Source organism: Branchiostoma lanceolatum, chromosome 1 (genome assembly GCF_035083965.1).
Source record: "Branchiostoma lanceolatum isolate klBraLanc5 chromosome 1, klBraLanc5.hap2, whole genome shotgun sequence".
Lineage (NCBI taxonomy): Eukaryota > Metazoa > Chordata > Leptocardii > Amphioxiformes > Branchiostomatidae > Branchiostoma > Branchiostoma lanceolatum.
In genome coordinates, this window is record NC_089722.1 from 20,016,053 (window position 1) to 20,041,103 (window position 25,051).

Here is a 25,051-nt window from a genome sequence, read left to right on the forward strand (position 1 = left end):
TTGAAGTCGTGTATCTTGTCCTAGTTAATTGGGCGGGACGCCCACACAGGTATAAATGTCCACACGTACACGCGTATCCCTCATTCCGTCCCCGTAGGCCTAAAGCATTTAGGCCCCAATAGCTCCTCTACTATAGGTGTCATTGGATATATCATCATCGGTGACGTCAACCACACACACACACAAGCACACACACACACACACCATGTGGTGAACGGCATTTAGACCTCTATAGCCCCTCTACTATAAGTGTCAATGGATAATATGATATGATATCATCAGCGGTAAGGTCATGTACACACACACACACACACACACACACACACTTACATACACACACACACACTTACATACATACACACTTACACACACAAGCACGCACACACACACACACACACACATACATACATGCATACATACACACACACACTTCATGTGGTGAACGACATTTAGACCTCTATAGCCCCTCTACTATAAGTGTCATTGGATATATCATCATCGGTGACGTCATGCACACACATACATATAGACACACACGCACACACACACACACACACACACACACACACACATACACACATGCACACACACACACACACAGACACAAACTCACAAAAATACACACAAGCACACACACACACACCATTTCCTAAACAGCATTTAGACTTCTATAGCTCCTCAACTAGGTGTCATTTGATACATCATCATCGGTGACGTCATGTACACAAACGCCCCCACCCCTTCATTCCCTGAACGGCATTTAGACCTCTATAACCCTTCTACTAAGTGTCATTGGATACATCATCATCGGTGACGTGAGTGAATTGATCGGTCTCCCGGGAAACGGGTTGACGAGCGCCCCCCCCCCCCCGTTCGTAGAACGTGAGCCGCTAGCTGAGGGCATGATATACTCGGTACATGTCATGATTAGGAGACGTCCTACATCAGCTTTACTGTGCCTTATCATGTCAGGAAGTCGGACAAAGAGGTTTGTATTTGTTGTCTTACTGTATTATTGCCTTCTGCATTGGTGTTATATGTACTGCATACGTATGTGCAGCCTTTCCTCATGTCGTGCATTGTATTTGTACGTTGAGTGTTCTCCAGATTATACGTGAATTTGTTGATTTTTCTGCATACATTAACTGTGCACAGTTGATAGACGTTTCATAAAAAAACGCTGATAATACGATGTCAAATATTCTGAGTACGGCAATGAAAGCGAGTCAGTATTAGCGTGTGCTTGTGTGCGTGTCAGTCAAAGCACACCTCTTTCGATCTCTCACTCAATTTATTGTAGTGCTAACCAGACAGTCTGTGGTAAAATCTGTTGGGAATCGGATCGTGGAACAGCATGTTATAATATCGCTATCTCAAAGCCGTACGTGTTTTTGAAGCAAGCCCCACACGTTAGCAGACGTTACCGTTGCATGTCACGTATGGTTCTCAAAACTAATCCATCCCAGACTCCAATTCCTAGAAGAAGTGATTTTCAACATTCCAGTTCGTCATGTTGTGTTCTTGAGCCCGCCGAATGATATTTTTAGCTACACCATGTCTGATATCGTTACAGTTCAAAGCGATGGTTATCAAATGACATATTTTTCTACATCATTCGATATCGAATTATAGTTTTGCTTTTTTCTTTGTGTCCGTTAGGTGTTAGGTTGTCCATACGTTCCAGCTAAAGCCCCCCCCCCTCTCACTGGACCCGCGGCACGCTGGCGGCGTTGCTGCTGCCGATCGAATTGTCAAAACACTCAACGAATTTCAACGACAAAAGACGAATCTTTTTTAAGCTCTAATTTGTGTGTTTTGTTGTCTTTTTTGTCATACTTGTACGTTTTGAATGATATTCCCATTATGAAGTCGAGGGTAACACAAATCCAGTTTAGAACGCAGCGACTCCGCCAGCGTGCCGCGGGTCCAGTGAAAGGGGGGCTTAAACGCCTTGAATGCTTAACCTAGCATTGAAATCCACTTAATACATGTAGAGGTCTTTGCTTGATCAGCACACGTTTGCGTGTAACTCGTGATCATTCAAGAAGAGTAGGGTTTGACACTAATTTAAAACCAACGGTAAGTATGCTAACCACCCCACCAGTACAGCAATATAAAAGAATCCATGCTGATACGTCGATGGCGGTTAGATATTCAGGTGATAAGGTACACAACACAAAAGTTACTACAAGCAGCTGGACGGAATTTTCAAACAGTCAGATGTTTCAGATAGCATCCATTGTCTTTCGTCAGATACTGAAAAGAATTTGAAGTCAATGACGAAAGATAGTGAATATTTGTTTTTATGTATCGTGAATCCATACTGATATTCGTTCTTCCATCGCTCTTGCTAGCCAAATCTCATGCCTAAAAGAACCCGGTTCAGCACGTTAGGCCACGTTGATTCAAGTATATGGATTACATCCACGCGTATCAAATTTCGTCCGTTTCTATAATAAAGGTTTCAAATTTACTGTATATCCTACAAAGCAGCTGCAAAATGAGAAAACGTTTGACGTGAAATGAAAAAAAATCGGAAAATGGAAATCCAAAACTGATGTCGTTGAATGCCAAAGTTAATTTCAAAGTCAAAGAACAAAAATGAATATTGTAGTGTTTGATATAGCATACTCTGTGTGTTTAGTCATGTGTTCAATCTTCCAGTCGTGAGAGTCCTTAGATTTCATAATGAAGGCAAACTTTTCCCGAACGCTCGCATTAGATTTGGGCTTCCCATGGTGTGTCATCCACATAGTCGAATCAACATGGCCTTAGTCATATGATGTTGTCAATGCCACTCGATCGGCTTTACGGGCGGATTTAGGGGATTGGCTTCGTCCTGGGTGCTGAAACGTCAGCTGGTGTTAAGAACATCCTTCCCTTTGATCTGTTCACTTATCTATCACTTTCACTGCACAAAAGGGCAGATTTCCACGATTTTCCAAGTTTGCACACGTTGGTGAAATCTGGAGTTTCCTTACCGTATACATAGGTTTTCCACTGGTTGCCTGTTTCGGCGTCTCTGTGCTCGGAAACTCGTACGCACAATATGACAATCGAAGAGTCCAAGGACAGATTTCCACCAGTTTCCAAGCTTGGATACGTTGCTGAAACCTGAAGTTTTCTTTACCGAATACATAGTTTTTTTACTAGTAGCCTGTGCCTGTGTCTCCAAGCTTGGAAACTCGTGCGCACAATATGACAAGCGAAGAGTCCAAGGATGGATTTCGACGCTTCAAGCTTGGATAGTTTTACGTTGGTGAAACCTGACGTTTTCTTACCGAATACATAGTTTTCCAACTACTTGCATGTGCCCAGTGTCTCCAAGCTTGGAAACTCGTGCATACAACTCGTCGTCAATAATTGTCACAAATTTCCAAGCTTGGATACGTTGGTGAAACCTGAAGTTTCCTAACCGTATACATAGGTTTCTCACTAATTACCTGTGCCGGTGTCTTCAAGCTTGGAAGCTTGTGTTAGCTTGTGACAATTGTACCCGCAGAATTCAAGGTCTCCCACTACTACAAACGTCCCGTGTCCTGAATGATTGTCACAAGCTAACACGTCTCACCTGGCAAATACCGTCTTTTGTAGACGGTGGCATGTGATTTACACCCCTTTAAAACTTCAACTGTTAAGCGTGCGTTTATTCGGACACAAGGGTATTAACACACAGAAGGTATTAACATTCAGCTCACCAAGAAAGTAAATGTAGGCCCAATATGTGTTTATCGATTCTTTGATTTACATTGCAACCAAAACCGAACATTATGACAAATTTGACAATTTTCTAACACGAAATTGCAGATAGAAAATCGCCACATTTCAGATCTCTATAAGAGCTTCCTCTTGATGACTGACCAACTGCTTCGATCACGTGACCTCCATGTGATCGTCGGTGATTGGTCAATCAGGACTCTTCTAATTGGTAGCCATTTTGGGGAAGGCTTAACGTTGATCGGAAGATGATACGATGTGTTCTTTTTTTTAGTGCCTCGCAATAATTACAACCCCATTATCCGATTCGAACTACACCATATATCACAAAACGCCACATTTTAAGTTAATCATTGGCTTTGCTTTCTGCAGCAGTGATCGATTTTCGTTGCATTTCTTACAGTTCCACGATTCTCCAAACTGTTCAAATCTGCACAAAAGTTAAAAGATTTGCATTGAGAACTATCCCCTGGGATCTAATTTGCGTTCCTTTCCTGTCACCTGTGGACCTCTCAATTATGTTATTAACTGCTCGCACGAGGAGGACACATTCATATCTGTCAGTTGTCATTACCACCTGCAGGGTGACTACCAAGGATTCTGAGCTATAATAGGTACTAATTAAACCGTCCTTGTAAGCCTGAATCATCTTCAGTAGCCTATTTGTACGTGTTGTGCTGTTGCCTAGCAGCGATATCGTCAAGGAGGCTTCGTGTATGAAGAATTCCCTTTCAAAGCTTCGTTACGTTCCCTATTCTTCCTTTATGCAAAAGATCCACAGGGGCTACTTTTTGAAGATAACGAACTGCACTTTGTTTTTTCGTTGTCATCCTTTCGTTTGGATTTGCTAGGGAAGCTAGGGACGCGTGGACTGAGCATAGCAATCTATGTATCCGTCCCCGGAATGTGGCCTATTCGATGTCTTCTAGAAATGTGGCCGAGGTAAGGTCTTGAACATCTTGAATGATATCGCTGCATTTCTATCGCCGATAGCAATTTCTAATGGAGTCTTCTACCTCCGGAGCTCCCACGGTCACGAGATATCTCCTATTCTATATTTAATTGGAATCGCAAACCATTGCTGCGATGTCATTGAAGGTGTCTACACGCGTGCAACGGAGTTCTTAACTCCAAGGGAGCTGCTGCATGCTTCAAAGTGTACTCACAATATATACTTCTTGTTTTACAGCGTACTCGCTAGTCAACACAACGTACGTGCAGAGTGCCAGCCGAAAGGAGGCTGTTCTTCAAATGTCTTAGCCTGAGCGAAGGTGACTGAGACTGTGCTGCAGTGTGCAGGTAACGTTGTCACTAAAAGTTAGGAAGATACACGACATGCAACTTAAACTGTTGATTGAGGAACCTCCGTGAAAAGTTTCATTAGGTATCATAAGGTCACTGGATAACAGTTTCTCTGTTCACAACCAAGCGTTTCATTAACTTACTCTATGTATATATGTGTAAATACTTAACGTTTGGGGCCGCATCTGTTAGCAGCGACGCCTATAGCTGCAGTACAATGTGTGTGCTTTTTCTTTTTTATCTTTCTTAGAAATGTAACCCAAAATACCAGGTTGGTCTCACATCTAGCTACTTGTAAAAATCTCGCAGTGTAGTGTCGCAGATGGCAGTAAGATGGCCTTTCATGAACCTTTTTAATTATCACAACCACTAAAAATACCTCTCGTTTTTATCCTTCTCCAGCAGTGCCCTACATGTCCCAAGTGTACGGACTCTGCCGAAAAACATCATTCGCGGGCTGAATGAAAGAGCAGGTGAGACAAGTTATTTTCTCTATCACGGTGTCGACGAAATATGGATACGGCGACTAAAGGGAATACATAATCATAAAAGCATCTACTTGCTTTTCCCAATTTCATGTACTGTCTTTAGGTCCGGATGTCCCTGTAGCTCAACTGGTAGCAGCCTCACAGTTGAGCTCCTGGTTCCAATTAGTTGGTAACTGGGAGACCTTGGTTCAATCCTAGGTTTGGGACATCCCGGGTGGGGCTGCACACGTTTTTCGGAGGGGACGTAATTATAAGAATGGGAAGAGCTAGCAACCGCTCCATTTAGAAATATACCCTGCTACTGAAACTTGCTGCCTTATGTGCCACTAGGCACAGCAGGGGTCTGAAGGAACGAACGATAGACTCTTCTTTTTTAATTTCTAATACGTGTTTACGTGTTGCGAATACATTATGGAGCATTTCACTGACTGCACATGCGCGCGGGTAGACGTAGAGTCACGTATAAGCCTGTTCAAGGTTTCCACTGCGCGTGAGCGAGAGTTAAAAGATGAAGGCCCCTAATTTGTAAACAATTCTTGTCTACATCTTAATACCATGTCTAGACACGCTTCTATCTCAGGGGCCCGTAACTTGCAGATTAGCCGATTTTTATTACACTGCGCATGCGCAAATCAAACCGTGAGCCGGCTTATTATGAAGTGGTTGTTTTTTCTGGTTACGTCATGGTGTCCACAGAAAACCGTTGTCATGACGAAACTGATTATATGAAATGCCACACACACATTCGTTTTATCCAATTTAGCCCAGCACACTGCAGATGTATTTTCTAACTACATTAAATTTGACAATGCTCTCGACCAAAGCACCGCTTTATACTTCACAGGGTACCTTGCTCGTTTGAAAACTCCCAGCACCCCGGGTTTTTATGATATCAGTTAGCCATGCGTGGCGACGCACGCCGCCCGGGAGCTATATCACGTTCCTTTGATCTCCCGCTCTTCAAAAAGCAATAAAAAACATTCGTTTATTACTTTTACGTGGCATTCGTTACCATTTCATTTCAAACGAAATCAACTTTTGGGGTAAAGGCGGTTTCGTTTGATCATTGCCTTTTGATGGTACATCAATGAGAATTAACCGACGAGCCCGGAAGGGAAATTTTAACGTAACTCGCTTAGTTGTTTACATCTAGAATGGCGGTAGCATCTGACAATCTTGCTAAGCCTCCGTTACACGTTCAGGACCTTCCCACGACTTGCTCCCGACACCTCCCCAACCAAGATCGGTGCTGGGTTGGGAGTAGCCTGGAATCCATTCTATTCTAGCTCGAGTTCGCTCCTCTGATCGCATCCAAGCACAAGATGACTGTCCCGACTTTGTTTTTTCTAGATCTATAGTCGGCTGGCCAAAACGATTTCAAAGTCTTATAGGCAGCCTTGCCCACGATTAACTCCCAACCATAGTATGGAGAAGCTCGGGGGAAATTATCGGCTTTGTGTGACAGGGGCTTTAGAAAATGATTGCAATGTTGTGCCGTTTTACTTAACGTCCTTTCAAACTTTAAAAGGATATAGATCTACCAGTAGCTTATACTATAAGTTATGCCATGATCATTCGCTGGAACCTTTTCGATTCCATGGTTGGATCAGCATTATATTCAATACAAACTTTTGATATGATATGATATGATATAATATGATGTGATATGATATGATATGATATGATGTGATCTGAATATGCCGACCAACCAGAGATTCTAATGCAGGAGGATTCTATATAGATATAATATCCCAATCATTTTTATGACTTTTTACCACCTGACAAAAAAATGGCAGTCCAGCAGTGTCCCCTGGCGTTCGCAGTGGGGCCTGCAGCTAGTCTTTTGTTAGGATGCTGATAACATCAATGTTTGAGCACACATTATGTCTGACGACACGTGTGTGTGTGTGTGTTTTTGTGTGTGTGTGTGTATGTGTGTGTGTGTGTGCGTGTGTGTGTGCGTGTGCGTGTGCGTGTGCGTGTGCGTGCGTGTGTGCGTGTGCGGGGGGGGGGACCATAGTGGTCATCAGTAAGACCATTAGCCATTAGCAATAACCCCCCCTTATACACACGAATGAAAAAAAGTGTAAAAAAACAGACTCCACAGAAATGTCATCCATTTTAAACCCGCTTACTACATTTTCAAAATTGTTCATATTATATATAATAACATGTTACAAGTAGTTGAACTATTTCAAAAGTCTCAATTTTGAAACCTTGCCTTTTGTCAAGTGCATCGCTTGTAATCAAGCCGTTCTTTTGATATTTCATTCTTTGTTTATCGTAATTTTTTTATCCACTGGTCAAGTGATCTTAAACGTAACGTCTGATATCAACTCAGCCCGTTGTCTGCCATAGTTGCATTCTGTACGTATGTCTTCTCAAAAACCATTTATCCATCCGAAAACGTGTTTCTCTCATTACGTGACGTTTCGAATCGATAATTTGTCACGTGACTTTGACACGTCGTGTAAGATTCGCCATAATGATGCTCTAGCATGCGACTTATCTTGTGTAATCAATCGTTATTGTAATCTTTAGTAAGTTGCTTAAAGATAACGTTATGAAGCGTTGATTAAATGTACTGCAATAATACTATGCGATACCTTAACTCTTACGGACCAGTTTGAAGTGTCAAACCGTTTTACACTGATCCATTGTTTACTTCACCTAAACAAAATGAAAGGAATGTCCCTGTAGCTGAACTGGTAGCAGCCTCACAGTTGAGCTCCTGGTTACAATACGTTGCTAACTGGGAGCCCCCTGGGTCAGGACATTTCGGTTGGGACTGCACCCGTCTTTCGGAAGGGACGTTAATTGGGGGGAAGGGCTACCAACCCTTCCCTGTAGAAATATTTCCTGCTCCTGAAACAGCAACGTGCTGCCATATGTGCCACTAGGAACTGCAAGGGTCTGAACGAACGAACAAACAAAACACCAAGAGGGTTGCCACATTCCAACATTCCATGTGATTACCTATTGATCAAAGTAAGTGATCTTAATCGAAGACCATTGATTACAGGGTATGTAATTAAACAGACAATTAACAAATTCCATTCCTATTCAAACCGTCGTTTAAGTGACCCGGTATTTCCAGAAAATCAACGTTCCACGATGTCGATTCATTTCAACCCTTTCACAGGTATTGTATGATGGGGAGTCTTCGCATCTACATCATGAATATGTTCGATACCATTCAAGTAAGGAAATAGATGTTAAGTGCCTTTCCCAAGGGATGAACCCATGACCTTTAGATTCTGAGCAACCACAAGACAACCACGTCCCTCTAATTGGCTGTGACAACTTTAGATCTATTCTTTGTTGTTGTCCCTTTAGAAAGACATATCTGGTTCCAAGTGTCCTTGAGACTGTTGTTTACATTTGGCCTTGGCCCCGTATATGTCAACAGCAAGTACCTTTGGCCCGCATGAATTACCATTGGCCTTTGTTGCGATTATGCTTTGTGGTTTTACAAATGAAAGATCTCACAAACTTACGGCGACACGTGTACCTTAATTCTGTAATCTTTTGGAGCTATAACCACAAAAAAAACGTATGTATCTCGCTACATGTCGACGTACATGTAGGATCTTTTCACGACACCCAGACACACATCCAGACAAACCTCTCTCGGCGACATATTTTCTCACCCATTTGCGCGCAGTCGCCCCGAGCAGTTTCTCACTACCCATTGTTCTTTGTCCGCCTCATTATCTAGCAAAGCTATATGACAGACATGTCGACACGCATGGTTACCCGCAAAGTACTGAGGAATGTTATTACATAGATGTCCGACCGGTCGATCAAGCCAACATCCCCCGAGGGCGAATCCAAAATGTGACGAAAGCAATATATATAAGTAGCTTTGTTGTGTCGCAAGACAAGCGCCATGGCTCTGTAACTACGCGAGGAAACGAACGACCCTCTCCTCGATATAGCTATCTTCTTAGCACTGCTCGAGAAGAGAATAGACCTGTTGGTTTTATGTAGAGAAGAGGCTGGCTTGTGGATACGGTATACGTTTATCAGGTGAGCTAGTTTTCTTTTCTGTATAAGGGCTGACACTCTCTTCCCACTAGATACTTTGGTTCTGTATCTCGTGAACAACGGCAACCAGTCTGTCTTCGAAAACTTTTTGAAGCGACCAATGTACGTATTGGTTACAGTTTCAATGCGTATATTATGTGGGGCTACAGTGGCTATGCTGTCTTTGTACCGTGTTTTTTTTTTTTACAAGGAAACGTTTCCTGTACACTGAAATATCGACATGCCAGTTGCCTAAAGGGTCTATGTTTGATAGCACCTTTTTTCAATCGTCACAATCTGAAGAAACATGGGAATATGAAATCGTGTCACCCTGGTTCTTTTTTATTTTTTTTTTCTAGATATTTTAGCACGTAGTTTTTACGTTATTTTTGTTCTTTTCTAGCTGGTGTTTTATCCTAGCGACTGGACAGTTAGTTAAGTGGCTAACAACGTGCTTGTTCGGTCACTTGTCAGTTCAGATGTTGTTATGTTTTCTTTTCTTGTCGGGGTCACTTGCGGTAACAACAGCATGAAGTGACCACGGCATGTATTCTTCTCTTTTACGTCGGGACGAGGACAACTGGACGACATCCCTTGGGGCGGTTGCCACTACATTAATTAGAAGGCACACACCCCTTAAAAACCTGTTTGGCCACTATTTCGTCATGCGAAAGACCCTTTCACAAATTTCATCACTCATGAGTGAGTGAGAAAACGTGACGACAGTCGCTCACATTACTATATTGTATTTAAAATGTTAAGCGGACAAAAGAGTTAGTACCCAGCGTTTAAAGTGACGAAATAAAAAATGCCGCCCTGTGATTGGTCACTTCATAACCAATGAGCCAGCGAATAACTGGGTCAGGCATCTTCGTGTTGGCTATCATGCCAAATGTGAAGTCAACTGGGGAAGAATTCCTATTGAGACACATTTAGTATACTTCCTAAAATGTCAGGACATCTCTTTCTTTTTTAATGATACACCTTTTGGTGCTTTATTACCTCCGGTAAGGAGATTCACCTCCCACGGGGGTACTGTTACCCCCGGGAAGGCGGTCAGTGACCTCCGATAGGGGTACTGTTTTTGTCTGCGTTTGTGAGTTCGCAGCTATAACTCAAGATCTTTTTGATGGATTTGTATGAATTTTGGCTTGTTAGTAGTTACTGGGGTCCCAATACTACATGTCGATTTTGGGCACCGTAGCAGCATTTTTCAGGTTTTTTTTAGAAATATTAATCGACACCCCCATCTTGATGGTAGTGTGGTACAGGCCATTAAATCAGCCGTCGTTTGCCTAATGGTAGCCTGTGTTATACAATCTGGGCCCAATTAGCTACTCTCCAAGCAGAGGTTTAGCTTCTGGTTGCTTGGTTACTGCCTAGTGGTATGATAAACACTTCCCGGGACATAAATAGAAACAGGTTTGATAGAAATCAAAGCAGTCAGACAAGTCGAAGATGATGAGTAGTCTTGTGCCTCCCTTTTCCCTTTTTAGACCCTGCTCACATTAGTCGTGCGATCATCGTACGACTGTCGTACGATCGCAGACTGAGGACATTCTTGGGATAGTCGTGCACCTGTCTCACAAAATTCAGCTTTCTTGTTACGATCCAAAAAATTGGAATTTGAAAGTCAATTTATTTAGTCATTTTTATACATGGTTAGTTAAAACAACACTATCACAATGTATAGCAACGTCCATGATGCAAAAATACGATCTTGTTGTGATTTGAGAACTCATTGAAAATCGTTGCCGGAGTTTTTGTAGGCTCGCAAAACTAAGGGGATCATCGCACGGCACGATTTTGCGCGCCTTTAAAATCCTAAAAGTATGAGTTTTTACGCAAATGTGCTAAACAATGTTACTAAATGTCACTACCATAAAGATTTCAGCATTTTTCCCCCATTTTTTTGGCCCTGATATTGCTGTGGTTGCCTTTAAATAAATCCTTGTCGGTTGATTCTGTCGTAGCCTGCATGCTTTAAAACACTCGTACCTTCGAATGCGAGCGTGCTGTAGCTATAGAGCACCTTTAATTTAATTTACAAGATCCCCGACAGATTAACACAGCTTAGTCTCTATTTCGCCTTATCCGTCTACAAAACCCACCATGCGGTATAACACCTGTGGCCCCGGTCCCGTACTTTACACCTAATATGGTATCTAAGCCTCTGGAATGACGTCTTCTATGACGTCACATGCGTTCCCTACTTGATACAAACATGTTATCAAATATCTCGATTTCGTGGATCCAGCACAAGGTAAAGAGTAGTGTTATGGCTGTACAGCAGTTTAGATGGTAGGTTATGTTTTGACCATCTGTAACTTACTGTAAATGAATTTAAGTTCACGTGTGTTTTTTCCGCGCTAAAGCGAAAACGGTGTGTTCGCAGTGGTTTTAAGCTCACGGCAGCGCTATAGTTACATACTGCTACTAACAGTATTTGACAAAAATGTTCGCGGTGGTTTTAAATTTGAGGTGAAACGGTCGCCGCGAAAACCACGAAGATAAAACACCGCGAACATTTCTGCATTTACAGTATACCACTTGACAGACTCTTTCACCATCTTAGAATGGAAAAGAATTCTCTTCCTATGATGTAGTATTTAGGTGGTTGAACCTTGTTTAATCCCGGAAAAGTTCAGTTCTTCCTGGAATACTTGATCCAGGCTTATGTGTACGCGAAGCGGATTTTGCTGCCTTTGTTCCTTCCGGTATTTTTTAACGATACGGCTTAACTATGCTTATTGTGCCTAACAGCAGTAGTTGTGTTACATCAAAGTACGTCAATTGTATTATACCGCTGATACTAATGAATTCGCGGAAGTGACTATATCTATATATCTGTTACAGGATCGACGCCCAATACTTGATAACGTTAGACCGGTACGTAGAGGGTTGAAAATGTTAACGTTTTCGCGCAACGTTTTGTGTTCTGTTGCTAACATCTACTAACATAATTCCACAAGGGTACACAATTCCGCCACCCTGAAAAGGTACGTTCTAACAGATCTACAACCCAACGCCCCCAGTATAATGCACTCCTGTATATCTAAACTGTGCATGCATTGGGGTGCTGCGCTAGAGATCTCTCAGACCCACTAGCACTTTTAGAAATTTTTCAAAGTGTAACCCTTTGTGTAACCCTACGGATTAATGTTAATGCAGGTCATCTGTTTTTCACTTTGGAGTTTTCGACCTTGTGTAAATGTCCCCTATTTTCACCTGGCCTCTTAATTCAATTACGACCCTTAATTAATAATTCGTCCCTTTGGGAGGAACCTGACGTAAGTGGAAGACAGCTCTATACCTTTTCATGAAAGTGATCGTGAAAGCGATCTCCATCCAGTTTAGCTCACTGAAGAGCTATTCTTCTACTGATCGTAACAGAGAAGACAGACACTATCAGTGGACACTATGTATAGTAGTTACAGGTTCATTGAAACCGGGGAATTGCCCCTAAGCTCATTTCTTTTCCACAATGAACAAGGGACCATGACTCAACTTCTGCGAACCTTCCAGTACCGTGCATGTCCGCCGGTGAGCGACACAACCGGGATTCGAACTCACGGCTTCTAGTTCCAGAGGCAGGGTCACTAGCTATAACCACTGGACGACGCGGTACGCTACCTGAATGCTTGTTTTTGAGCATGGTCAAAGTTTGTCATGTGATCACGTCCCCTTGTCCGAACTTGTTTTGTTTTCTCCGTCAATTACGTTTTCTATTTAGTCCGCGCGCCTTCACTGCAACTCCCCCTTTACCATTAGTGATCTGTCCCTAATTCTTGTTGGTATTTTCGTGGATACTCATACATATACAACGCTTCAGAGAATTGAACTGCACACAACGTCTGAGTTCATTACCCCCGTGGAAACGGAGGTATTGTATTCAGTCTGTATGTTTGTTTGTTTGTTTGTTTGTTTGTTTGTTTGTTTGTTTGTTTGTTTGTTTGTTTGTTTGTTTGTCTTGGTGTGTGTCAGTAACTTTTTGAATATTGTAGAATGACAGGATGCGAGGCGAAATATGGTGTAACCGGAGACTGGCAGGATGGGAAGGTTGGCTTAACCTGAGCCCAAAGTTGGCCCCGTAGGGCAGCAGAAAAATGCACAAACAGAACAACTTGGACAGACTTAGCGAGAAATTCACCAAAAAAAAAAAAAAACATCTAGATATCTTTTTGTATGAGATCACCTACTCTCTCGAAGCGTTAAGCAGCTTTATATTCAGATTTCTTCCTAGTTTTACAGCAGCATACATAGATAGTGTAAATCACTTTAATATGACGGTCGGTAATTTTGGCGGTTGGGGGAAAAGGGAGTAGTTCACTGCATTTCATGTTAACGGTGGGAACAGACATCACTGTCTCAAATGTTGGTCATCAAATATTTCTGATGATGCAATTTTAGCGGTTGACTAGTGACCGTTAAATTAGTTAAATTAATTTACAGTTAACAAATCAAGAATTACAGTGGCGTAAACCTGTTCAAAACAACAGGGTACGGCTCTGGGTCTTCTTGTCTACAGCACATCATATACTGGGAATCTTGATTAGTTTGATATTGTTTCATTTTCGCTGTGACCTCTCCAACGCGAATTTATGACACCGCAAATACTTTAAATGCATTTAAGTTCGCCTGGGTTTTATTTTGGCGCTAAGGCGAAAATGGAGTGTTCGCGGTGGTTTTAAGTTTGCGGCAGTGCTATTGGACCTTATAGTCACACACTGATATATCAGTGGACAAAAATGTTCGCGGTGGTTTTAAGTTCGCGGTGAAACCCTCGCCGCGAAAACCACGAACATAAAACCACCGCGAACATTTCTGCATTTACAGTATGTGTTTCCGTTGAATTACTGATGTACAGCAGAATTGTTTCATCCGCGAACTTAAAACACCGCGAATGCCTCTTTTTCCCTCCTACCGCGAAATTAAGTCATCGCGAAAATATATTGATTTACAGTATATTCAAGTCTATCACTGCAAATCAATACTGGAGAAGAAAAGCTGTTAGAAAAATGTCCGAAAAATCTCATTTCTCAAATCATAAAGAAAGAAAAGACATAAAGATACCATGGCAAAATCGAAATCCCGACAAAAACGCCTAAAAATACGTTTTAAAAGCAAGCCGAAACCCAGCCTCTGCGTGGAGAGAAGCGCAAACAAACAATGGTATTAAAATAGTCAGTCTTATGTGAGTAAACAAATCATGGGAGTTTTGTCTAGCCATTTTACCAGAGGCTTATACCGTTGATATAAGCCACACCGCTTGCACTCTGTACTGTATTGTTTAAATGTTGCAACTAAATAAGATGCCATGTAGGTACGATATCACAGTATGTGCATACACAGTGCTAAGTTTAAAGTACTAGATGAGTACCTTTAAGGCGAAAGGTTCAGCAAAATAAACAAGACTCTGAACCTTCGCCTCAAGTAGAGGTCGGAGGTCTATAACACACGCCTTCGCAGAGTCGACCTACATTATAGGACAGTAATTTATACTTTAATTCCAATCGCATCTAGTCAGTCATGCTCGCTTAATCACCTCCGCAACCACCTATGCCAGGCAGTGTACGTTTACCGTAGCGTTAATCGAAGCTACGTGGCTTGGCGTTGTGCCAAAGTCCGTGCTCTCGCCGGCGACCGGATGACGGTGCATACCAAGACAAACAAAACCTGTCCACCTGACATGCCTTTGTTTGCATGAGCGCATGTATAACTTAACCGTTCATCCCAAACAACTAGACGGTGTCAAGCGCGAATAACTCTGCCAATTCCGCGAAGGCCTTCCCGTCGTTTTACGACGCCGTCGTACCATCTAGCGTGAAACTGGGGCGCCGTAGACAATAGATCAACGTTCAAGTCTCTCTCGATACAAGGACGGTCTATCGTGGGGAGGGCACCTGTCAGCTATGGGACCTGTTCCGTCCAAAGGTTTGTCTTAAGTTCGTCAATAGGTCGGAATTATATAAGATGATGTCATTACCTATGGCTAGCCCACCCTGGCGTTGAAGTCTATTGTTCTCTAAGCTTTCTTTGACATAAGAGTGTTTGAGGTCTCGGTTGTAAACAAAAGACTGGTCATGCTAGTTTATTTACGAACTGTTCAGTGCACATGCATGACTGGTGTTACTTCATTCAAAGGTCGTCCATGAAAATGACCTTCTAGTAACACCCCCCTCCCACTCTTCACAGTACATACAAATAACCACCTTGCCCACTGACGACCTTATATACAGAGAGATCTTTATTGACACAACAAAAGCACAGCGACTTTCGTAAGGTCTACTACATACATACATACAAACGAATAAGTGCATACAAATGAGTTTGATTACATACAATCATATGGGATAGGGCAACATATCGAAATATCGCATGTGATATACTTAAACATTGCTTGTTCTAATGTCCAAACATTCTTTGATGAATATACCTATCTGTACACAGTAAGGATTATCACCTCCTAGTATGTAATTGAATCTATCGACAGAACGGAGCGCTTTGAATTCATTTGAACAACCGGATATAAAGGTGAATAGCTTTGAGCGTTTATCCTTATATCTTGAACAATTCATGATAAAGTGACTTTCATCTTCAATTTCATTTGGGCAGAATGGACAAAACCTTTGATCACGGGGAATTTTACGATACCTTCCAGCTTCAATGTTCAATTTATGGCTACATATTCTTATCTTTGTAATTGATCTACGAATTTCAAAATTATGTATGCTTGCGAGATACTTTTCTTGTCCATATCTTGTCTTTAAGGCAGAATAAATGGACAGTTTTGAATTGTTTTGAATAGAACTATGCCATTCTTGTATATATATATCCTGCAGACGTTGTCGTAACTGGTTGGTTAACATATCGGTCTGATATAGTCTAGGGTTTGTCCATACATGCCCAAACCCGTTATAGTTAAGAATATCATTAACATGGTTCACCCAGTCATGATTACCAGAATGTAGAACGTCGTAAGCTTCACGTAACAGGGTATCTTGGGGTAAATTTAATAAACGATGCCAGTATTTGATAATTTGTATCTCGGCCTTAATCTTGATTGGGAATGTTCCTAATTCGCCACGGATACCGTCATTGGATGATTTTCCATGCACACCGAGTAAAAATTTATGGAAATTCATATCAATAATATCAAATTCTGGTATATGTGGAGGAAGACGTAAATTTTCAATTACTAAGTTGTCTTTTTCTAAATTTAGGTCAGACGCCAGCCTGAGTAATTTATCTTTGTCTATTTTTTTCTCAAAACGAATCACATAAGAATGGGTGGAGTCTGAACAGACTCTTTTTCTAATACTTGCAGGAAAACTATCCTCCAGACCAAGTTTCTTTAAAAGAATAGAGAGTACGTTTTTTGGAGAAGATTGAGGAATTTGTTTAGATACAATATATTTCACTGTTTTAGAGGTTTGGTCGAAACATGTTAGTTCGGCTCCATATAAAAATATAGGCCGTACAAATTTGTCAAATAGGCTGAGCCCTAAGTGAATTGGAATATTTCTTTCAGAATATAGAAGTGACTTGAGTTTGAATAATGCTCTCATGGCTTTAGTCTTTAAATACTTTCTGGCAGTTTTAAATTTACCCGAAGACGTCAGGGGAATACCAAGGTAAGTATAACTGTCGGTAACGTTTATTTCTTTACCGTATATATAGAATTTATTTAATGATATGTTTGTGGCGCCTTTTGAGAAAACAAGCACCTTCGTTTTAGATACATTCACACTTAGTTTCCATTTGTTGCAATACATTTCCAGCTTACTTATACAATTCTGGAGCCCATCTTTGGACAATGAGATCAAGGCAAGGTCATCTGCCCAAGATAAACAATTTAGTGATTTGTAACTTAAAGATGCTGGATCACATTCATCACAATCAAAGCATTGCGGCAGGTCATTGATAAAGAGATTGAATAATAATGGGCTGAGGTTGCAGCCCTGCCTTACTCCACAGGTGGAGACAAAGGGACTTGACAAACCATTTTGTAGTCTGACTACATAATTAACATCACAGTACATGGATTGTAACACATTGAAGAATTTACCACCAACACCATAATTCGATAATTTATAGAATAGGCCATCCCGCCATACACTGTCAAATGCCTTCTTCATGTCGACAAAGCAAACATATAATTTCCCTTTCTTTTTTTGTATATATTTTTCAATAAGTGATTTGAGAATGAAAATATTATCCGAGGTTCGGCACTTTTTTCTAAAGCCAAACTGAGTGTCGGCTAATAGATCATTACTTTCTACAAAGTTCTGTAATCGAGAATTTAGAAGAAGTGTAAATAATTTTGACAAACAACTTGAAATGGCAATCCCTCTGTAGTTGTCAACATTAGATTTGTCTCCTGATTTAAAAATCGGTGTTAGAATACTTGTATTCCAGTTGGATGGAAACGTGCCGTTAAGTAAAATTGTGTTAAACAGAATTACCAATGGTTGACATAATTGTTCTGCCCCGTGCTTTAGCATCTCATTTGAGATAGAATCTATACCACATGCTTTTCCAGATTTCAGTGATTGCAAACCATTTAGAACTTCTTGTGCTGTGAAAGGGTAATCTAAGGAGCTTGTAGCGTTGTTATCTAAATGTTTGAGACGAGTAGTGACGATTTTTTCGAAAGCAATGTCAAATCTATCATGTTTCACTAAATTATTTAATCCTTGGAAATGTTCTGTCCATTCATTACTAGTAATGTTGGGGTCTATACTACCACTTTGTTTTTTGCCGTTTACTTCCTTGTCAAGAAAGTTAAATAATGACCAAAATTCTTTAGGATTATTTTCATTTAGTCCTTCCAATTTGGTTAGTAGCTCATTTTTATAATTCCGTTTACGTTGCTTAATAAGTCTTTTATAATCTCTCAAAGCTGAAAAATACTTAATTCTTGTTTCCTGAACCCATGGTTCTTTCCGCAGTGTGGACGACAATACTTTTAATCGTCGACGCAAGGACCAACAATGTTGGTCAAACCATACTTTGTTCTTTTTAGCTTGTGTGGTTTTCTTGTTTTGTTTATTATATCTTCTATTTAGGGATTTTTTTGATACGTCTAATAGTATTTCAGTTAAGCTTGTGACGGCGTTCTCTGACGAGTGAAATGTTTTTTGGCAGAAAAAGGCCAGTGACATTCCCCTTGCGTTTGCTCACAGTAAAAACGTTTAAATTTACAGGCTAGGGACAGATGGCATAACTAAAGGGGTAATCCAAATATCTTCGTACCTTATGTTTGTATTTTATACGCGTGTGTATGAAATTATAATAAATTTCAAACTGCTGCCTAAATAGTTAGTAATATCTGTCCTGTCAAGTTCATTCATTAAGTGTTGATAACCTTGTTTTTGTGTGCCCTAAGCTAAGCAAGGCTTGAATATCATGTACTATTTGAAAACTTATCATATGTGGTTTAGTACTTCTACACTAGTCGTTAATCGGAGATCAGTGTTTTATTTGGAAGGGCGGGGTTCGGGGCGCCCATATTGTGTTACCATATTGTGTGTTTTGACTGATATGGTTATAATATCTAGATTACACGGCAATTTAAGTCGTTTCAGTGCATGGCCACAAAGTATTGGGGATTTTTCTCCATTTCTCAAACCCTATACAGCACAATAGTGTACCACTTGACCATTAAAGCAGTATAATGTTTATCGTTTAGACAATATAATTGCAAAGTTGACACGTGAAGCTTTTTGATGCTGAGTCTAAAATTGCTTAGTCACATAGTGGTTGCAATTATGTAAATATGGCGGATGGTCATTTTATGATAATGATGGCAAAATAGATTATTCACATACAAAATTGCCCTTGTGTGATAGCGTCAAATAAGTATATCCACAGTGTACGTAACCTGTTTAGACCACACAACTTTGCTTGCTTCTTTCACCAGGACTTTAGATGTCAATATTTGTTGTTGGTTCGATAAGATAAGAGGTCTGATCTGTTTAAAAGGTCACTCGTTGTTAAACTTTGTTCATTGTTCTGAGTTGTCCTCGTGGCACTTATCCTTCTAGGATAAAGCAGACTCCTTTTTTTCTTTTAGATCAAAGACAAAAAAGTACTAGGCAAATGCGTGTTCATAATTTCCTTGAGGCCATAGGGGCAGTGGCTTGTTATCCACTGTGTCTAGGGCACGGTCTTGGAAGGCGGAGCCCAACCTACTCCTTCCATCGCCGTTTACCTCCCCAACCGAAGTCAGGTACCCATTTTACACCTGGGCGGAGTGAGGAGAGTCATGTCAAGTGCACTTCATAAGGATATAACTTCTAGCAAGGAATGTCAGGACTCGAACCCGTGATCTCTTGTTTGTTAGCCTGGCCACTCGACCATGCGACGCCACTAGTATTGTGTATACAAATTAGAATTCATCCGGCAACTTCCGGGTTTAAACACCCAACATGGCGGACAATACTTACGTCTAGTCACGTGAGCGCAAACAGGCTACCAATAGGCAAACGACAGCTAATTCCATGTGCTATACCACAATACCTTCAAGATGGGGGTGTCGATCTATAATTCTCCAAAATCTGAAAACACTGCTACGTTGCCCAATTTTTTTTCATATTTCATAATTATACCCGCATGCCAAAATTCAGAAAAAAAACATCAAAAAGATCTTGAGTTATAGCTGCGCACATACAAACAGACAATAACAGTACCTCTGTCGGAGGTCACTGACCTCTTTTCCGTAATTGATTAGTTGTACATATTTTCCAAGCAGAGGTCTCGGTGCAACTGATGCGAGCGTGCGAATAAAGAAAATGTCTAGCCTCGAAAAGTTCCTTTCACATGATGAAATCTACATAAGTGGTCAGGAAGAATTAACAAATTCACCAAATAATAGATTCTTCATTTTTGTTCTTCCATATCTTACGTCTTTGACCTTGGAATCGACTATGGCATTCTACGGCATTAGTATCTGCTGTTTTCCGATATTTTTGTTTTTGCAATTTACGGCATATGGTTCCTTATTTTGCAGCTACTTTGTACGATTTACAATATGTTCGAAAATTTCCTTCTTTTGGAAACGGACGAAAATTGAATTCGAAGTGCGCAGGTGCGCGTGGATGTCATCCATAAAATCGAATCCACATAGCCTTATTTGTAGCAACTACGTACTGGAAGGCGAGACACTGCTCAATAACGACTACTGTAAATGCAGAAATGTTCGCGGGGATTTAATTTCTCGGTAGGGAGAAAAAAGAGTGTTCGCGGTGGTTTTGAGTTCACGTTTGAAACAGAAGTAGCGCTACAGTCACACAATACGGCTTTTCGCGGTGGAAAATAGTTCACCGCGAAACCGGCAAACATAAAACCGCGAACATTTAGATCTGCATTTACAGTACTCCTGGTCCTAAATCAATACTTAACGGAATACCAATAAATCTCTATAGTAGTGGGAGCGAGTGGAAACAATCTCTTCCGGAGAAAATGCTTACCAACCTGAAACTGCGCATCCCGTTGCTAAGATACAGGCACATCTCGTCTGTACGCACCCTTAAACTGTAGACAATTGTTTATAGACTATTGTATCTTTAGCTGAACCTGACGACCCATTGTAAAGACTGCGTTTATGTGCCTTGGCTGTGTGACTTGTAACGGTGCGCTCACATTCGTTGTAGTCCGTCGTAGGATTTTGATGTAGAATGTTCAAAAAGGCTGTGACAGAACTAACCGCCAACGCTGACGATGCGAGACAGGTTTTTCCGTAACAGGACGACAGAATTTTGCACAACACATGCACGACAGTTTATAATCGTGCGACTATCGTACGACGCATGTGATGCCCGGGGCTTTATAGAGCAGGCATTGTATTTCCAGAATCAAGTAGGACTGCGTTTTCGAATTCTTTGACTATGCATCCTGTTTCAGCAATACTTTACTTCAGGTATCGGATTTTTACCCTTTTTCCTATTTAAGTGTGTTTACATTAGCGCAATGTACTGGGGAAAAGGCGTTATTGGTCTCAGACCATGCATGACGCGTATTTTCTATAAACGGAACTATTGTTTACATGTGGTTTCCAATGTAAACATTTTGATTGTTTATGTAAGTAGAGCGTCAGGTGTAAACACTCAAGTAGTCACAATGAGACATATCATAAGTCAAAATTAGACTGCTGTTAGGTTTACTTGTCAATTTAGTCGTAAGTCGTCGTACGATTGTCGTACGACTGTCAAACGGGCTGTGACACAACAAACCGACGACAAGAATCTAAGGCAGCCCTTAGGCGTACGACCACAGCCGAAGGCTGTACGACGCGTGCACGTACGACTAAACCAAAGAATGCCATCAATTCTGCGATCGCGCCACAATCGTACGATAATCGTACGACGAAATACGACCAAGCCCTAACCCGAGAGCATGATTTGGAGAGATTTCGTCTTTAGGTTCCCACGTGTACCAATACTTATCAATAGCTATGTGGGAATTCTAGCACTGGCGTCAGCAATGCGAACATCTTATCAGATAACGTTGTTTTGTCAATATCACCTTTTACGTAGTAGATATCATTGTACTACAATGTAGTATGGGGATGCGTGTTTACTGAAGATAAGGATGCTGATCGCTTTATTAGAATTTTTGCTTTCGCAAAACAAGTTGTGTCCGGGATATAGACAAAACATCGACAAAAACAGCCGTCACTCGAGACCAGTTTGATGTCTTTCGTTCACGCCCCGTGATAGACACAGGTCTTCAGTGTGTGTACTGAAATAGTGCTGCGTAGAGCCTGTTGGAATAGATATGTTTGTTTTGCTCAATCCCTCTACTAAACAACAACTTGTGGAGGGGCGGATTAATGTTCAGTCATATGGCTCTAGAATTTTCCCATGGGCCCGTATTGACTCGATTTGTGGACGGATTTTGTTGGCGTATTTTGTTGACGGATATTGCAGTTGCGTCCCCCCTCCGAAGATATACATTTCTCCAGGCGATTGCCGTACCATTTATAAATCCTAGCAACAACAGCCCAAGTTAGCAATGTCGTTTAAGGGAGGGAGAAAGAAGGTGAGTTGTTAGTGTTAGTGTCTGTGCAATGAAGATAGGCGATAAACCTTAAATGGGAAAGACCACATTAGAACAGTTCAGGGATATGTAGCTACTAACATAATTCCACCAGGGTACATAATTCCGCCACCCTGAAAAGATACGTCCAGGCAGATCTCCAGCCCAACGACCCCAGTATGATGCACTCCTGTATATCTAAACTGTGCATACCTGGGGGTGCTGCACTAAATATCTTTTAAACCCAATGTTTTTCAAAGTGGCGGATTTATGTTACCCGGTTGATCAATGTTAATGAAGGTTTATACACATGTATCTAAAATTTAGATGTACGTTATATATCTATAAATTGTAGCTCTCTTTTTTTGTCCAAATCAAGGCGTATACGTGTATACATGTATTCAGATATTGATAATTCCCATGGGGGTCGTATACTTGAAGGTTGGGGCCGTTATTTCAGCAGAGTGAACTAAATGGAAGTAAACCGTTATCGGTGACATGTGAAGAAATCTACGTAACATCTACTAACATAATTCCACCAGGGTGCATAATTCCGCTACCCTGAAAAGATACGTCCAAACATATCTTCAACCCAACCTCCCCCAGTATAATATAATGCAGTCCTGTATAAATGTATCTAAATCGTGCATATCTGGGGGTGCACAAGAGATCCCTTAAACCCAGTGACACTGCTGGCGGATTTATGTGACTCGGCGGATTAATGTTAATGGTGGTTATACGTTTCGTGAATCCTACATTCTTAACTATTGGGAAATGGTGGGAATGGGCGCGATGCCCATGTAACTGGATAGGCTGAAAAAGAGCGTTCAGGCCAGCTTAACAAAATGTCTTGTTTACCATGCAGAGTAACAGTTCCGGATGTGTAGCTGTCCAAATACATGTTGAAGAATTTTCGAAATATTCTGTGTGCCAAAAAATCCGAACGTTTTTCTTCCATACTCACCGTACAACAAGTCTGCATGAAGTAATTGGAGAAAGTTATGATGATGCGCTGGCGTTTATTGTTAGTATAGTGGGAGGGCTGATTCGAGATTTTCAACGTGCAGGCTAGGTTCTTGTGTCGGAAAATTTGTTTCTCTGCCCGCTAGGAAGGCTGCGAAGGAGGCTAGCGGGCAGAGATACATACGACCTTTTCGGCTTAAGAACCTAGCCCATATGTTGAAAATCGCGAATCAGCCTTCCCCAGCAATAAACTCTTGAAAGGCCGCGAAGGAGGCTAGATATGTGTCGTGTGAAATTCAGTTGTCGCGCTACGGTCAATGCAGCCCTAAACATGTTCAATCCTATTTCAGTGTCACACATTTTTCCACGTCAGACCAATATCGTAAGTCCGTCTTGCGATAACCTAAGACGTCGTACGATTATATCAAGATAAACCCAGGAATATTTCGGTGGTGTGGGGTCTTCAGGATCGTTGGAAGTTCCTACGTTCGTCCTACGCACGTCTTACAGAAAAAGAAACAGTCCTACGAATGTTTCACCATCGCCCGTCCTTTCCGTGATATGTTGCAAGACCTGACGGGGAGAGAATCGCACGACACTGAGAAGAATTTGAACATGTTCCAAACTCCCCGCCAAGGTTTTAGGACAGTATAACAATCGACAGCTGGGTCTCTTACGACACACTCACGACTTTCCCCAATTTTCTGTCGTGCATTTGTCGTATACTTGTTGTACGATGTGTGTGAAAGGGCTCTATATATGTTTTGTCGTAGACAGCTAGATATCGCGCGACCACGAAAAAGACGTAAATTGTGCGTGTAAGGGGCTTTAGTGTTTTCCGTTCTCAACGTTTCTGTTTTTGTTTGGCAGCATATTTTCGTGCAATTTGTATCTGTATCTTAGTAACGAAATAGCCGATTGTGTGGCTACGATAGTGGAAGCAAGATCGAGAGGACGCGGGTTCGATTCCTGGCGTTTGTGTCATTTGGAAAGGCACTTAACATGACTTTCCTTACTCCACCCAGGTGTGTAAAAATGGGTACCTGACTTCGGTTGTGGAGGTAAAAGTCGATGGAAGGAGAGGAATGGGCTCCGCCTTCCAATACCGTGCCCTAGCTAGACACAGTGGATAACAACCCACTTCCCCTACGGCCTAAAAAAGCTATGAGACTACTATCTTATTATCAGTACCACTGTCTGTTTAACGACGCTGCACACAAGTTCACCTTGAGATGACATGTGTATCTCTCTTCTCTTTGTCTTCTTCTTCGTAATTACGTTGAGGACTCCAAGGACGGTATACAAGACTAAAGTTTTGATTAACTTACACCGGTAAGGGCCCCTACTCTTTTTCGAATTCGATAAGCGAAGCTAGCTAGGTACTCAATTTCACCTGAGTTAAGTGTTAAAGTGAGGAAGGTTGTGTATAGTGCCTTTCCCAAGGGCACAAGATCGATGACATGATAGGATTCGAACCCGGGACCACTTTGTCCAGAGCCGAACACTCTGCCGTCACG

General features: G+C 41.4%; 1 protein-coding gene across 3 annotated transcripts in view; it reads left to right on the top strand.

The window, feature by feature from the left end:
- Positions 1–4,893: 4,893 nt before the first annotated feature.
- The window catches only part of LOC136440121 (microtubule-associated protein futsch-like), a 48,609-nt gene continuing 28,451 nt past the window's right edge, over positions 4,894–25,051 (top strand). The window contains exons 1-2 of one of the 3 annotated variants that reach the window (XM_066435982.1): positions 4,894–5,016; positions 5,422–5,492. The gene's annotated coding sequence lies outside the window, so the exon portion shown is untranslated. Of the gene's footprint in view, positions 5,017–5,421; positions 5,493–9,362; positions 9,537–15,209; positions 15,468–25,051 lie in introns of those variants that run through there. The other 2 variants (XM_066435965.1, XM_066435973.1) reach the window with 2 other exon arrangements.